Genomic DNA, 16,387 nt, shown 5'->3' with positions numbered 1-16,387 from the left:
AGCACAGGTGAAAGCAATTCACCTGTGGAAGGTGGAGCCAGGCTCCACCTCTCCTACACCTCATTTAAGTGCTGACTGCCACTGGAAAAGGCTCTTTTTCGGTAGGTTGTTCCTTCTGGAGTTTATTAGGAGCCTATAATATTGGTGAGCATTTTTCAGTTATTATTTTTGTATTTGCCACTCAATTTGAAATAATAAGCTTTAATATACTTTATCTTTTCTATGCGTTGTTGTGACTTGTGATTATATAATGATTTTGGCCTTTGAATTCTAGTTGAGTTTCCTTTGTATACTAATTCAAAACCAGTCAGGATGCTCAGTAATATCAAAAATGGTACCACTTGTATGTGTTCAGGTAATTATCTCATGAATGATATACATTTTAAATTTTGGGTGTCCTTATGTGGAGTCAAGAGTTGAACTTGATGATCCTTGTGGGTGCCTTTTACCTCTAGATATTCTATGATTCTGTAATGCTATGAATTGAATAGCTCTATAGGAGAATCTCCCACTGACACCTAGTTTTTTTCAGATGTCTAAATTTAAATTGATTTTTAAGAGCTAAAATAACTCCAAACATCTTATCTCCATTGAAAATATCTATTTTCAGTTTCAGCTCCTATAATCAAGTTACATAGTCTGTGAAGATATCTTATTTTCTTATGAATTGTGCTGACATTTATTTGAAGAAAGAAGTTCAGAGTGGCACATTAACAGTAATAGCCTGGGAAAACTAATTCAATTGCTGAAAAACTCATTTTGCCAGATTTAATGATCATTATGTGTATTTTTATGAGAAGAAAAGACAGAGAGAAGGGTTTCTAAGATCAAGGTGAAGAAAATTGTTTTCACTCTGAGGATAATCAAGTAGTAGAATAGGTTGCCCACAGATTCAGTGTATTCTTCATCTTGGAAGACTTTTCAAGTCCCAGACTGATAACATTTTGAGCAACTTGATATGCTCTATTTTGTTATATCTGACCATTCAGACTACTTATGATGTTTTATGAAAAAAATTTGATACCTGTATAATAATGAATATTAAGATGTTATAATTATGAAATAAACAAGAGAGTTTGACAAAGCAGATTATGATAACAAAAAGAGAATAAATAGAAGGCTTACACCTATCCTGGACTCACTCACAATACTCCAGAAGAGATCCTTCTGTACTGGTAGCCAGCTCTTCAATAGGTCTAGGAGAGGTGGAGCCTGACTCCACCCCTTCCGGCAGCACAGGTGAATTGCCTTCACCTGTGTTCCTCTGGCTGACTCATGGCTCGCCTCAGGTGATCAATCAAAGGTTCAGGCTGTGACTCAGCAGTTCCCATACAATGCCTGTTCTTGTTTGAAGATTTTGCTCTTCACAAAAATGTTTCATGTTAGAGAGCATAACTTCTATCTTCAATTTTTTTTTTTTTCTAGCTGATGGTAGACGTTTACTATTTTCCTGCATTTTTCTATCATTCATACATTAAAAATATACGTTACGCACCTAATAATTTTATTTCATGTAGTATGGAAATGTAGGAATCATTAATTCCTGTTTGAAAAGCTTTTTTTTTTATTTGTTTGTTTTATATGCAACAGATTTTGGATTACAGATTTTGAACTAAAATGAATAAACAAACATTTAATATCAGACACTTTGACTTTTTACCTTCTCGAAAATAACATAACTACACTTGGCAACACATTCAACTTAAAATATGGAAATGATCTCACATGGTTTTAGTATTTTTCTAGACTTCTAATTTTGTTACTTTTGAGAGTACACTAAATGAAAGTGCTGTAGGCTGGATGGACAGATAGGCAGACTGAAAATAAAATGAATAGCTAAGAACAGAGGGTAGGGATCAGTGTCTTGAAGTCTAGCTGGAGGCCAGTGTGTTACCAAAGTACTAGCACAGTATCAAAGAGGTAAAACCTGGGTCCAGCTCTGTTTAACATCTTCATTAATCATCAGAGTGATGGGATAGAATGTGTCCTCAGCAGGTTTGCAGATGGCACAAAAATAAGGGGAGCAGCTAATACACCAGATCGTTGTATTGTCATCCAGAGGGGCCTGAACAGGCTGCAGAAATGGGCTAAAAGGATTCTCATGAAGTTTAACAGGGAGAACTGCATAGTCCTGCATGCGGTAAAGAACAAATCCAGCACAAGTATATGTGGGGGCTGCTCAACCAGGAAGCAGTTTCACAGAAAAGAGCTCAGGGTCCTAGTGGACGCTTGCTTGGACCCAACAAAAAACCCTTGTCCCACAAAGGACAGTAGTGTATTTGGCTGCATTTGAAGGAATGTATCAGCAGCAGGTGAACTCCACTCAGCACTAGTGAGGCCACATCTGGAATGTATACAGTTCTGAGCTTCTCAGTACAGGAGAGATGAGCATACTGAATAGAGCCCAATGAAGGATCATAAAGATGATGAATCTGAAGAATTCCTCGTATAAGAGAAGACAAAGAGAGATGGACTCTTTACCTTGGAGAAGTAAAGGTTCAGTGGGGATCTTATTAGTGTCTGTAAATACCTGAAAGAAGGAAGCAGAGAGAATGGAGCTAGGCTTTCTTCAGCATTGCTAAAGATACAATGCAATGGGAACAAATGGAAAAAACAAGAGGTTTCATCTAAATATCAGAAAGCACTTCTTTTCTGTGAGAGTAACAGAGTACTTGTGCAGATTGTCCAGAGGTTCTGGGGTCTCCTTGAAGACTTTTAAATGTTTCCTGGATATCCTCCTGGGAGCCTGCTCTGGGTGTCTCTGCCTGAGTAAAGGGATTGGGGCCAGTAGGACCTGAAGATCCCTCTCAACCATTCTGTGATTTATTTTTTTTTTCCTCAAGTCTAATTGTACTCTACACTGTAGAGTAGTTCACATAACTCAAAGAAATAAATGAAGTCTGAATGTGACCATGCTGCTGAGAAATTCAGTTAAGTTGGGATGTGAAATTTGGTTAAAAAAAACATAGGTCACTTGTCCTACACTACAAGAAGAAAATAAAAATATTTCTTATCAGAGATATAGAGGTGAGAGGAATAAGATTACTGAAAATATGGGAATGGAAATAATACTTTCACTACAATAATATTCCACAGCTCATTTGTTTTCTTGTTTTCAAAAGAAGTATTTATAAATACACTGTGTAAGGCTTGGATGGAATTAACTATCCTCATAGCAGCTTTTGCAGCATTGTGGTTTTGGTTTTGTGGAGAAAAGAAGTGTTGATAACAAACCATTTGTTTGGCTATCACTGGTTCTTGCACAACTTCAAAGATTTCTCTTTTTTTCTATACTTCTCCCTTAGTAGAAAGAACTAGATCAGCTTACTTGAAAAGGGATATTCTACACTGCATAACTTCATGTTTGGCTATAAAAAATGAAGCAAAGGGAATGGGGAGCTGTCTCCCAAGGTGTTTTATTCAGAGACAGACTGAGCAGGGTGGGAAAGGGAAAGCAAAATTCTTGAAGACCTGCTTTTGCAGATGCTATTCTTCTATCCATTAATTATGAGATTGTCTGAAACCAGACCAACTGTGATTTCTGCCTGTACCTTTTCTTCAAACTGTCAAGTTACTGTAGAGTTTCAGTTACACGCCAGAAAAATATATTATTTCAAAGTACATATGCAGCATAAATATATATCTAATGTTAGACTATAGAATTTTTTAAAGCAATAGAAAATCTAAAATTTTTTTGTTTATCAAAAAAGTTGACTTCATCACTATACGAATGATTTTGTGCCCAAGAGATATTCTGTCCATATTAGATAAAAGGATTAATTCTGCAGTAATACAACCATTCATTGTTCAGTGAATGACCAGTGGAATTAGAATGAAGAATGCAGAGTTTGTTATTCAGGCTGACAGTATGGATCCCAGTAGGAATAAGAGAGAGAAATATACCTATTTTTCTGAGGCAAAACTTAGTAGAGAAATGTGACAATATGCCTGACAAGGTGTCATGGTTTTGTGATTTTTGGTTTTTGGTAATCCGCATCATAACATCATGTAGTACACTGGGAGTTTAACTGTTCAAGTTCTGGGTACCTGCCCGGAAGAGAAGTGCTACATTGCCCAGGGGAATTTGCAGTCACAGAGAGGAGATATAGCTCCTGGCAAGATCACCTGATGAGCTCTTTTTCATCCGCTCTTTGTTGGCTCTCCTCCTGTCTCTTTACTGCTCAACTGGACTGCGCATCTCATCTCAGCAATTTGGTGAGGCCTATCCACCTTTTGGACATTCTCTCTCTCTCTCTCTCTCTCATTATATTTGATTTATTAGCTTCAATTCTAATTACATTGTATTATCTTGCATTCTGATACTGTATTTAGTAAATTTGTTTCTCCTCCGATTGTTGCTGCTGTTTTTTAATTATTTTGGGGTCCCCTGTTCCCTTTTTGTCTGGAGGTACTGATTTTGCAAAATCCCCCCGCCCTACTAGTCATGGAAGTGGGCCAAACCAGACCGTAAACCGTTGACACAAGGATAAGAGTAGGCAGGCAAATAATTCTTCTAACTGGCTGAGATAGTTGAAAATAATTTTGTAGAATGCTGTGAATGATTTCAAAATTCTGGAGAATAGCAGAGGACAACTGAAGATGGTAGTTCTGGGCTCTGCGAGCTGTATTTCAAATCTTTAAAAAGTTAATTTTAAAGGCCTTCTCTATCCAAATGTCAAAGAGTCAAAATTTAATTTGTTAGCAGATAACCAGAAACAGCTAAAATATTGAATCAGAGAAGTAATAATATTTCAGTTTACGGAATCAAGAGTGGTTCAAGTTACCTCCATGAATACAACTCAAAGGGCTACATTTACACGCCAACTGTAAGGAAGAATTACTGACAAGGCCATGGAAATCATAACATATCCTGAATTTGGAGACACTGAGGATACTAGTGAGAACTGAATACTAATACTGATCTAGAATAGCTGTATAATATTGTACAGTAAATTATAATAGAGTTAGGTAATAAATAAAATTCTAGAGTATTAATATTTACATATATGGATAGATAGAAGTTAATGGCTATGCAAAATGCTAATGACAGAGATAGATATTACAACAGATACAAACTTGAAGTAATATTGCCTACAATTAAAAATCAGCACAATTTTAAAACGTTTTTCATAAAGTAAAGATAATCTCTTTAGAGGAAGATATATTATCTTCTGTAATTTTCTATTATTCAGGTGGGTCACTCAATCATAGAACGAAATTAGATTGGGTAAGCAGGACCTGTGGTAAGCAGGATCTGTCTTTTATGAACCCATACTGGCTGGGCCTGATCTTTCTGGCTGCCCTGCACATGTTGTGTGATCTCCTTCAAGAGATCACACAATACCCTTTTCTTGCATGAAAGTCAGGTTGGCAAGCCTGTAGTTCTCCAGATCCTCCTTACAAATCTTCTCGAACGTAGGAGTCACATTGGCAAGCCTACAATCATAGAATTGTAGAATGGGCTGGGTTGAAAAGGACCACAATGATCATCTAGTTTCAACTCCCCTGCTATGTGCAGTGTCACCAACTAGACCAGGCTGCCCAGAGTCATATCCTCTGGGACCTCTCCACTTGATCAGGAATGTTGATAAATGATAGAAAGTGGCTTGACTATCATCTCTGCCAGCTGGAGGCGCTAGCCCCCTGGACTTGCAAGTGTTCAGGTGGTGTAACAGATCTCTAAATATTTCCATCTGAATTGAGGGGGTTTATTCTGCTCTCCATCTCAGACTTCCAGGACAGACTTCCAGGGGGTAGAGAGTACAATGAGGATAATTGATCTGACTTTTAAAGACAGGCTCTGACAACCTCAGCCTTTTCCTTAGCAGTCACATTTCCTGCTGTATGCGGTAAAAAATGAAGATTTTCTATGGTCCTCCTCTTACTGTTAATATATTTGTAAAAAGTTTTGTTGTTGTTGTTGTTGTTGTTGTCCCAAAAACAGTTTTTTTTTTTTTTTTTTTTTTCCCCAAAGGCCAAATTGAGTTCAAGCTGGACTTTTGCCTTTCTAATTTTCTCTCTGCACATCCTAACAACTTCTTTGTTTTCAAGGTCTGCTGATCACACAGCTTCTGTCAATTGCTCATAGAACACCTCATGTCTTTTCATTATGGTTAGCTGGAGACCTGAACAGCAGCCTTTTCGGGCAGGCGCTCCAAGTCACCTTATTCATTCTTTGGAGCTTATGTGAATTTACTCCATGAAATGTCATTTTCTTTCCCTGTCTTGTTACATAATAACTCTAAAAAGTCACTATATAAAATCTACTCTGATTACATCTCTTTGAAATCTGCTGGATTCTTGTTCAATGAATTAACACATTTGTTCAGATTATCATTCCTTTAAAATAGAAATCTTGAAGTATACCTAATCCATCAGCAATATATGAATCTCTAACAGTATACTGACAAATGTGTAGGCAGAGCAACTTACATCTTTTCCAACTTCATTCATTCACATTGCATACATGTCATAAAAACAATATGAATGTTAGCTGAGGAATAACAAAAACTTGTTGCAGATAAACCTCAATATTGATTATTTAGTTGGATTTCTGTATGATATTTCTGAAACAAATATTCCTTTTCCATCTTTGGTCTACTTATTTCAAAGCAGCCGTTTTCAGAAAGTAAAATAAAACAGAATTAGTCACGTTGTTTCAAGCTAACCTTGGAATGGCTTTTCTTTACCAGTTTCTCCCCCAGTGGAAGAAACATTTATCACAAAGTGTAAAACAACTCAAGACCAAACAGGCTCTATATGTCTCCAAAGTCACAGATAAATTCCACGCAGTTTTTAGAAATTAAGTGCTGTTCCTCCCAAACCTTTTGGGGACTTTTGTATGTTAGAATCACACAACTGTAGGAGTTGGGAGGGCTCTCCAGAGATTATCTAGTCCAACCACACTGCCAAAGCGGCTCCCTAAACCGTGTTGCACAGGCAGGTGTCCAGGCAGGTCTTGAATGTCTCCAGACAAGACTCCACAAACTCTCTGGGCAACCTGTTCCAGTGCTCTGTAACCCTTACTGAAGAAGTTCTTCTGCACATTTGTGCAAATCTTCCTATGCTTCAGTTTGTGGCCATTTCCCCTCACCCTATCACCACACCCAGCCTAGTCCCTTTGCCTTTTGCACCTTAGAAATTTATAGGCAGTGATCAGATTCCCTCTGAGTTTTCTTTTCTCAAGACTGAACTGACTGAAGTCGCTCAGCCTTTCTTCATGAGAGAAGTGCTCCAGGCCCTTTACCATCTTTGTGAACCTCCTCTGGACTCTTTCCAGGAAATCCCTGTCTTTTTTGTACTGCAAAGCCCAGAGCTGGACACAATATTCCAGGTGAGTCCTCACCAGGGAAGAGGAGGATCACCTTCCTTGACACTCTTTTTGATGCACACTGGGGCATCTATAAGTCCCTGAAACACTCTTTAAAATGTATTAAGTGCATTAAATGTATTGAAGCTGTCAAAGTTCTATGAATTCAATAATCAGGGGCATAAAAAGAACTTCAAAGATCACTTCTTTTCCAAAGCTGATGATAAACTGGTTATTTATTATTCCAGAATGATTTCTGAGGAAAAAGTGAGCAAAGCCTGATATACCTTTCACTGTAGATCCCGTTAGTAAAAGAATCCTCCCAACTTACCTTCCCATGACAGCAGTCTCCTGGTGGGAGCTGTCAGTTCCTGAGGCAATACTGTCAGCTGGCTGAGGAGTCATGTCTTGATAGAATTCAGAATAAAAGTAAAACAATAAAAAAACAAAAACAGCAACAAAAATAGCATAATTAGTTGAACTGTACCTTTAAAAATGCATCTACTTCTGTCTACATTGAAACCCCCCGTAGATTGCTAACCTTAAAAGAGAATCTGAAGTTGAAATCCATATTGAAGATAATACAGTTTCTCCAGAATTTCCTGGAAAACCAGCGCTTGATTTAATGTTTAAAAAATAAAGTTTGTTCCAGCTGTGTTCTTTGTGGTGTTTTTGTTTCTTTATTGTTGTTTTTTTCTTGTTTGTTTGTTTGCAGTCAATAGACACGAGAATAAAAACATGGCATAGCTAGTAAATATGTTATCTGTATGCATAAATGATTTTGTGAAATGATGTCACATACACATCTTAGCTCAGTTTTTTGGTTTTTTTTTTTGCTTTTCTTAGATTTATAAAGACCCTCTTACATATTCCTCACAGTATTCCCAATTGTTTCTTCTATGTCTGAGGCAACTTCCATGGTATCAGAGTTTTATTTGTACTATCCTCTGGAATAAAACCATGAAGTGAATACTAAGACATTACACCTGTATATTTGGAATTCTGTCCCAAGAAACAGACTCTTTTACCTGAACATTGACAAATAAACCAAATCATGTATGATGATAAGTTAAATGAAAACATTTAAAAGTCAGTAGTGGGTGCAAAACACATGCTCTGGGCATCTGCTGACTCCAGATTTCACTTAAGCATTAAGACACCTCTAGGTTTTAGAAGATCTACCTAGAATGGTACAACTTGTTAACAAGCCCAGATATGGAACACACCTCCATGCCTATAGCCTGACTGAATGTACTCTACAAGTTCTCTGGATAATACCTTAACAAATTAATTATTGAAGGAAAAGCATCTGCCATAGCCATAAAATTGCAATATAAATTACTTGAAATAGGAAAAGGGAAATATGGGAGACCACATGAAAAACAAAGTGACAGGCATGATTTTCAGTATCATAAGTTCTTCATGGCTTCCATGAATATATAGCAACTTTTTAAATTATTTTCAAATGCAGTAAATGTAAATACAATTGTGTGAAATCATATTTCTTGATATCCGAGTTTCATAATCCACATTTGTGTATATGCATCTGTTGTTCATTTATTTTTCTTTAATTACTGAAGGTAAAATATATTATTGTAAAACATATGGTATGTTAACTAAACGAATATAGTTTATGAAATTATTGCCTTTCCAGTTAATTTTTGCATTGAAGGTACCTGCTGGTAAAACCAGGTTCGCTAGTAAAGTTACCTAGTGAATATAATTTATTTGAATTTTTAAAGAAAAGAAAATCCTCATGACTAGCATTTTATTGCCAGTGTATTTAACTATTAATTTCGGTTTCATTAAATGACACAGAAGGATTTGTCTTTTTTGTTTGTTTGTTTGTTTGTTTTGGTTTTGTTTTTGTTTTGATTGGTTTTGCTTAAGAAAAAAAAAAAAAAAAAAAGAAAAAAATTCTGAATGTATTAAAGAAAAAAGACAAGTATTTAGAAAATCAGGAATATTCATTTTTGACAACTTTACTTTCTCTTGTCCAAATCAGTTTTTCTCACAATCCCATGCCTTCTTTTAGGGGATTGGAAGAAGCAGTGAAAAGTGAAAGGCATGAAAACAGGTTGAGTTAATGATTACTCAGGAATTGGAGATAAAATGGAGTGCTGAAAATGAAAGTGTTTTCACAATTCTGCTGAGTGCTTGCCATAAAAGATTCACTTGTTTAGTTATCATAGATAGAGTTGAAGATATTGTAGCTGAACTATTAATATTGTCCTTGACTGCCTTTTTTCTTTTTTTTTTTTCCTCTTTCCCTTGAATCAATGTGGAAAGATAATCACTGAATCTAATGTTTCAAAAAAAAGGAATGCTAAGTTTACATCCTGGATACAAATCAGTACATTCCTCTGTATTTCCCCACCCCCCACATACATTTATTTTTTCTTATTTTGTCTTAAAATGCTTCATCCAGGACCATATTTTCAATACTCTACTGTTAAAAAAGTTACTATGTGTTGTATTAGCTTCCTCATTTGAATTTGTAAATACAAGTTCAGTTTCTTAAAAATTTAGCTTTTACTTTAATATGCTTCAGAATAAAATTAAAAAATGATAATTATCTATCTTTTGGAGTCTCTATATTTTAAAAATGATATATATATGTCTGTCTTTGTAAAACATCACACTGGTGTCTGAAAAAGTAGCACTGACCTCTTGAAACTCAGTACTCATCTGAGACTGCAGGTCAGTGAACTCACTGTGTCCCAATAATATTTACACAGTTACAGATATTTTAAATAGTGACACTTTTACATCAATCACATTTTAATGGTCAAACACTAGTCATGCACCTTGATAACAAAGGGAGAAAAAGTCTGTTTTAAATTACTAGCCATGTCATGTTGAAAAATCTCCCCCAGCATCTTCCGGATGTGCAGACGAGGGGATTTTTTTAAGAGATGTGTTGAACTAAGCCTGGTTAAGCAAGATAAAAGTACAGATTTCTTGAACAGGATGAACACAATTTATGCTATCAGTTTCCCCCTATATACTCAACAGTTCCACTGACATAAAAAGGATGTTAAATTAAAGCAATGTTACAGCAGCAGGAAAGGATTCCAGCAGAGATAGCACTAAAGTTAACTTTTTTCTTATAACAAAAGCATTGCTTAAGAAGCTGAAGTGCTAGAGGAGGAGATTTTCATTTCCATCACTTAAGCAATACATCTGACACGCAGAAAATCCCATTTTACTTCTGCTACAACCAGTGACTTTGTACTGCCTGTAGTGGAATGCACATAATAGTATGGCATACTGCCTTTTTTAAAATGTTCAAAAGAAGCCAAGCCTCTCCTCTGTCTCTACCGGAAAACGACTGACTTTGAAATACTTGCAGAATCAAGTTCTAAGAGCCAAAGTGATTCCAGGTCTGTTGCTTTGTGATCAGATTTTGTCAATTCAAGATAGCTTATTAAAATTCAAAATGATTAAATAAATGAAAAAAAAGGGATGTTGGCTATGAACTCGATAGCGCCTGGCAGCTCTTTTTGCATTATGAAAGGCAGTTCCATCTAACTCAACTAACTTTTCCTTAAGAAAATGAGGTATGTTTTATCCACAGACATGCCTTCAGGGAAGGTTATCCAGTCAGCATGGCACCTAAGCAGTCTTCTAGAACATATAGAGATCCTCTCCTTGTTCATGTATGAATGTTTTCCTCAGATGCAAAGATTTATCTGTTTGGGCATGGTCTGTGCCCATGGTCTCTTATCTTGTTTCAGGATGAAATCATCATATAGCTCCATCTGTTCAGTCAGTTCCACAAACTGATCAAGAGACACGTATTTACTGCTTAGTTTAGACATACATGCTGAGTTTCAAGCTCAGTGATTTCCTAACTCCTAATAGAAAAATATAACTTTATTTTGTAAAATTACAGAATCAGAATGTGTCACAGTATCACAGAATGTCACGGTTTGGAAGAGACCTCAAAAGATCATCTAGTCCAATCCCCTAGCCGGAGCAGGAACATCTAGATCACCTCATACAGGAATGCATCCAGTTGGGTTTTGAATGTCTCCAGAGGAGACCATACCATTTCTCTGGGCATCCTGTTCCAATGCTCTATTACCCTTACTGTGAAGCAGTTCTTTTTTTCTCGTATATATCTGGAAACTTCTATGCTCCAGCTTGCACCCATTACCCCTTGTCCTATCATTGGATGTCACTGAGAAGAGCCTGGCTCCATCCTCCTGATACACACACACTTTACATATTTATAAACATTAATGAGGTCACCCCTCAGACTCCTCCAAGCTAAAGAGACTCAGCTTCCTCAGCCTTTCCTCATAAGGGAGATGCTCCACTCCCTTAATCAACTCTATGGCTCTGTGCTGGACACTCATTAAATTTCCTGTCCTTGAACTGAGGTGCCCAGAAGTAGACAGAGTATTCCAGATGCGGACTCAAAAGGGCAGAGTAGAGGGGGAACAGAATTGTTAAGGTTGGAAGAGAACTCTGGAGATCATCTGGTCCAACCACACCTTCTCGAGCACGGACATCCAGCACTGTTTAACCAGGACCATATCCATACAACTTGTAAGTACTTCCAAACAAGACTCAAATTTAGTAGAATTATCTTATTTTAAAATAGTTTAAACAAACTGAGCTGCGAGTCTCTGGCTTGCTAATAAAATCTGTTTAAAATGCTGCTACCATAGTTGTTTGTTAGCAAAAATCTCTTTTCTAGAAACTTAGTCTTGTCAACTGACCAAGATTTTTCATTCCTTTATTTCCTTAGTAATGTGTATTATCTAATCAACTATCTTTACTGTTTTTAATTATGTTTTAATTAAATATTTAAAGTGAGCTTTATTATCCAAACAACAGATTATGAATCTGTTCCTATGAATTATTATGAATTGAGAATAGCAGAAAAACAGCTAAGGTGTTATTCTGAGTCTCATAGGAATTTCAGCAAATTCAATTCAGGAGTAAGCTCCTTTTTAGGAAAATCTCTGAAAGTAAATATCAGTCTTCTAGGGTGAGATCCATTTCATCTAATTTAGAATAGATAGATTTTTATGTCATTTACAGTTATCTTAAATTCTATTTATATTGACTGAAGTGAATTTTTCATCATTCAGTGTGCCTGTTTATATCCAATGATTATACACAAAAAGCCATCAAACATAGGTTTAACTAGGTGTAAAATTAGGTGTAAAATTAGGTGAGATGAGACCATCATTTCTTAGTCATTTTTTTCTTTAGGAAAAAATATACGCTAGTAAAACAAAAAAACAATGATTATCTGTTTCTGCTGAGAAAGATAAAACTTTTGTGGAACTGAGATACATGTTAATACTTGGGAAATTTGTGAACCTCTAAATGAATAAGAACACAGTCTGACAACTAATTATTTTTTACAGTTTCCAATCCCGCTTTACTTGTTTTTAGTTTGTTTTCCCCTCTTATTTATTTTTATACTTAATTGGTTTTGAGATTTTCTGTGGTTTTTTTGTTGTTGTTGTTGTTTGTTTTTTTCTAGAAGAATCTTACAAAATTTGAAGAATGACACATAAGTTATTACTGCTGAACTTGTCTGAAATGAGAAGAAGGAACTAAAATGGAGATGTGTTAAATGATCACTGTACTGGATATGCATATTTTGCCAAATACGTATATATTAAATAAACAAGTAAATATAAGTTAATCAATACATCCTAAATAATTGCTGAATGGAGAATTCTTTTCACTTTTGCTACCTTGAATTTCCTACTACATGAATTTTCGAGTTGCAGCAGCTTTGTAAAAGGCAAGCTCAAGGAGGCATTAATTAGCAATGTTACGCCTATTAGATACTTCTAGGACAGAAGTTTGCAAACTGTTTTATTTATGTATTTTTAAAAATAAATATTACTTAATTCTTTTTAGAATAATGAGAGCTTCCTTGGGTGTCAATGTATGGTGAAATCTCTTCTCTTTTCTGTCTGATCATCACAGAACATACGTCTTCAAATACTTTGTCTCTGAACAGTCTGATTTCTTTGACTGCAGTTGTGGTTTAGTCCAGCAGGCAGATAAGCACCATACGGCTGTATGCTTACTCCTTGCTTAAAGGTGAGGGAGAAAACTAGAAAAAATATAAAACTTGTGAGATGAGATTTAGTGAGCTTAATAACACATACACACACACACAAAATAAAAAGAAAAAAAGAAAAAAAGGAAAAAAAAGAAAAATAATGATAAATACTAAATATACAGTGATGCTGCAATGCACCTTCATAAGTCCTGCCAGTCCCTGAGCAGCAGCAGCCCCTCTGGACAACTCCCCTCATTTTATCGTTAAACATAACAGCAAATTTTATGGAATAGCCTTTTTGGCCAGTTTGGATCAGCTGTCCTCGTTCTGTCCCCTCACAGCTCCTTTTACAACAACAGCCTCCTCAATGCTAAGGTACTCTAAGAAGCTTGACTTTGTAAGAACTGCTCAGCAACAACCAAGAATCTGTCATATTATCAACATTCTTCTCATCCTAAATCCAAAATATGACACGATATCATATTTAGGAAGAATATTAACCTTATTTTAGTTGAAATTGGGTCAACTATAATGGGTGAAAGGAACTGACAAAATTCCACTTCACCTGTCAATCTTTGAAATCTCATTAAACCTAAAAGCATTAATAATAATTATTATTTTTTAAATTATTTTTTATTTTTTTGTAGAGAGAGATTGAGAGAGAGAGAAAAAGAGAGAGGGGAAGAAAATTTCCCATCATGGGTAAAAAAAAAAAAATCACATTACAAGGAAGTACTTCTTTGGAATTCACAATATGAAATTGATTAATAAAGAGTTTTTAATCTTTACAAATGCAATTTATAAGCAGAATGAATCTATCAGATGTTGGAAAAATATTTTTTATACTCTGTATCTAATATTTTCATTAAGTTATGCACATTAAAGTTGCAAAGCTATTGAAGCTATAAATCTCGTACATAATCAAGACAATTTTAATATATTACAGGAACACTAGCATCTCATATTATATAAGTAAAAGGAAAAATAAATCACTTTCAGCTAATTCTATTGTGCAGTGATTAAAATGTGAAATACATGTTAGCAAATTGGAATAGAAAATGCTATTTTAAAGAGTCTATTTTTTCCACTCTCACATGAACCACAATAATAATAAACAAAAATAAATTTATGAATGAAAATATTCTTTGCCCACTCAGAATGCAAATTTTTCATATTGATTAATTGCCACACTAGAGTTTCTAAAACAAGTTTAGATACCTAATGGGGAATTTTGGATTCTTATATGTCAATTCAAATTTATATTTTTAATGTCTTTATTCATTTTTTACTTTATTCTAGGAGCAGATAAATTATTTAATTGTCAGTAATCTTTACTATGTTTTATTTGCAAATACAGGTGAATTCATAAGAGAAAGATGTATTAAAGACTAACCAATTGCTTAAATATTTTATTATATTACATCATATATAAATAGACATTTAAATATATATTCTCACAACAAAATATTTAGAAGAATAAGAAGAAAAAAAAGAATTTTTTTGTTGTTTGGTTGGATGTTTTTTGTTTGTTTGTTTGTTTTTGGAAGAAAGTAGTAAGAAATTCTGATAAAATTAATAGGAATTATCAATATAATCTATGTACAGCTTCTGGCATCACCAGAAATCTTCAATATTTCACTGAAGATATATTTTTTTTCCCCTAGGGGGAACACTTTAATATGAAAAAACCTCACGTATATGCCTCACAGTGATCTAGGCTTCTACTGCTGTATTCACAGAGAACTGGCACAGTGTGTAGAAGACAACAGCTGCTGCTGTACTGATCATGGATGAGAAGTAAATCATAAAAATATGAAATCTTTTCTCTAAGCTCAAATTTGTAATTAATTTATGTATGAAGTGAGTAAAGATGAAGGTCTCCTCTTTTAACTTAGAAGAATAAACTCTCACTCAGAAAGACCATTCCACAAGGTAGCTGACAATTTACGAACTTTCCAGATCATCTGCTTGTACAACACTTGAATAATTAATCTATATATAAAGTTAGTAGTTCAAAGGTTTGTTCTACATGACTATAATCACTACAGTTTTCATGCCAACAAATGAAACTTAAAAGACTTAGTAAAGAAGCTTTATTCTCACCTGTAGGAAAATTTTAAAAAGAAGACACCCACCTCAAGGTAACATAAATAATAAAACAAGTTAATTGGACAGACAGTGTATGATTAACATCTCAGACTCAACAAAAAATTCTTCAGAAGTAGTATGTGTGTGAATTATGCTCATTAGAAGAAAAAATTCAAAAATTATTTCTATTGAGATAAGTTGATAACAGCTAGTAAACTCAATGATATTAGATTTTCTTTTTTTTCTTCCTTTTTTTTTTTTTTTTTTTTTTTTTTTTTTTTCATATTGTATTTATATTTAGATCATTAGGCTCAGGGGAGACGTTATCACACTACCTGAAAGAAGGTTGTAGTGAGGTGATGATTAGCTTTTTCTCCCAGGTAACTAGTGAAAAGACAAGAGATAATATCCTCCATCAACAGAGGGTCAAATTGGATATTAGGAAAAAAATATTCTCAGAATGAATAGTGATGTAATGGAGCAATGGAGCACAGTCACAGCAGCTGTGACACAGTGTACTACCTCTGCTGAATTTTAGGAGTGCAGCGTGCAGGCACTTGTTCATAATCAGCAAAAATGCATAGCTAGTGCCAGGGACTGGTAAGCTGGACATGAGCCAACAACATTCCCTCCTAGTGCAGACAGTTAACTGTATCATGGGTTGCAACAAAGGAAGCATGACCAGCAGGTTAAGGGAAGTGACTCTGCACTGGTGAGGCCTCACCTGGAGTACTGCATCCAGATTTGGAGTTCTCAGTACAGGAGAGACATAGACCTGTTGGAGTGCATCTAGAGAAGGGCCAAAAAAATGATCCAAGGGATGGAACATCTCTCCTCTGAGGACAGGCTGAGAGAGCTGGATCTGTCCAGTATGGAGATAAGAGAGCTCTGGGGAGGCTGATAGCAGCCTAACAGTATCTAAAGGGGAACTATAAAAGGGTAGAGGACAGACT

At 35.3% G+C, this 16,387-nt stretch overlaps 1 long non-coding RNA gene across 1 annotated transcript; it reads right to left on the bottom strand.

Moving 5' to 3' along the window:
- Positions 1-4,299: 4,299 nt before the first annotated feature.
- LOC128071617 (uncharacterized) lies at positions 4,300-15,936 on the bottom strand. The gene is made up of 3 exons (XR_008201913.1): positions 15,770-15,936; positions 7,597-7,716; positions 4,300-5,436 (listed from the first exon to the last, which is right to left on the bottom strand). It is a non-coding gene; the product is annotated as an uncharacterized LOC128071617 (long non-coding RNA).
- Positions 15,937-16,387: the final 451 nt, after the last annotated feature.

The sequence above is a fragment of the Tympanuchus pallidicinctus genome, unplaced genomic scaffold (genome assembly GCF_026119805.1).
Source record: "Tympanuchus pallidicinctus isolate F22 unplaced genomic scaffold, pur_lepc_1.0 scaffold6, whole genome shotgun sequence".
Lineage (NCBI taxonomy): Eukaryota > Metazoa > Chordata > Aves > Galliformes > Phasianidae > Tympanuchus > Tympanuchus pallidicinctus.
This window is presented reverse-complemented; position numbering and strand designations above follow the sequence as displayed.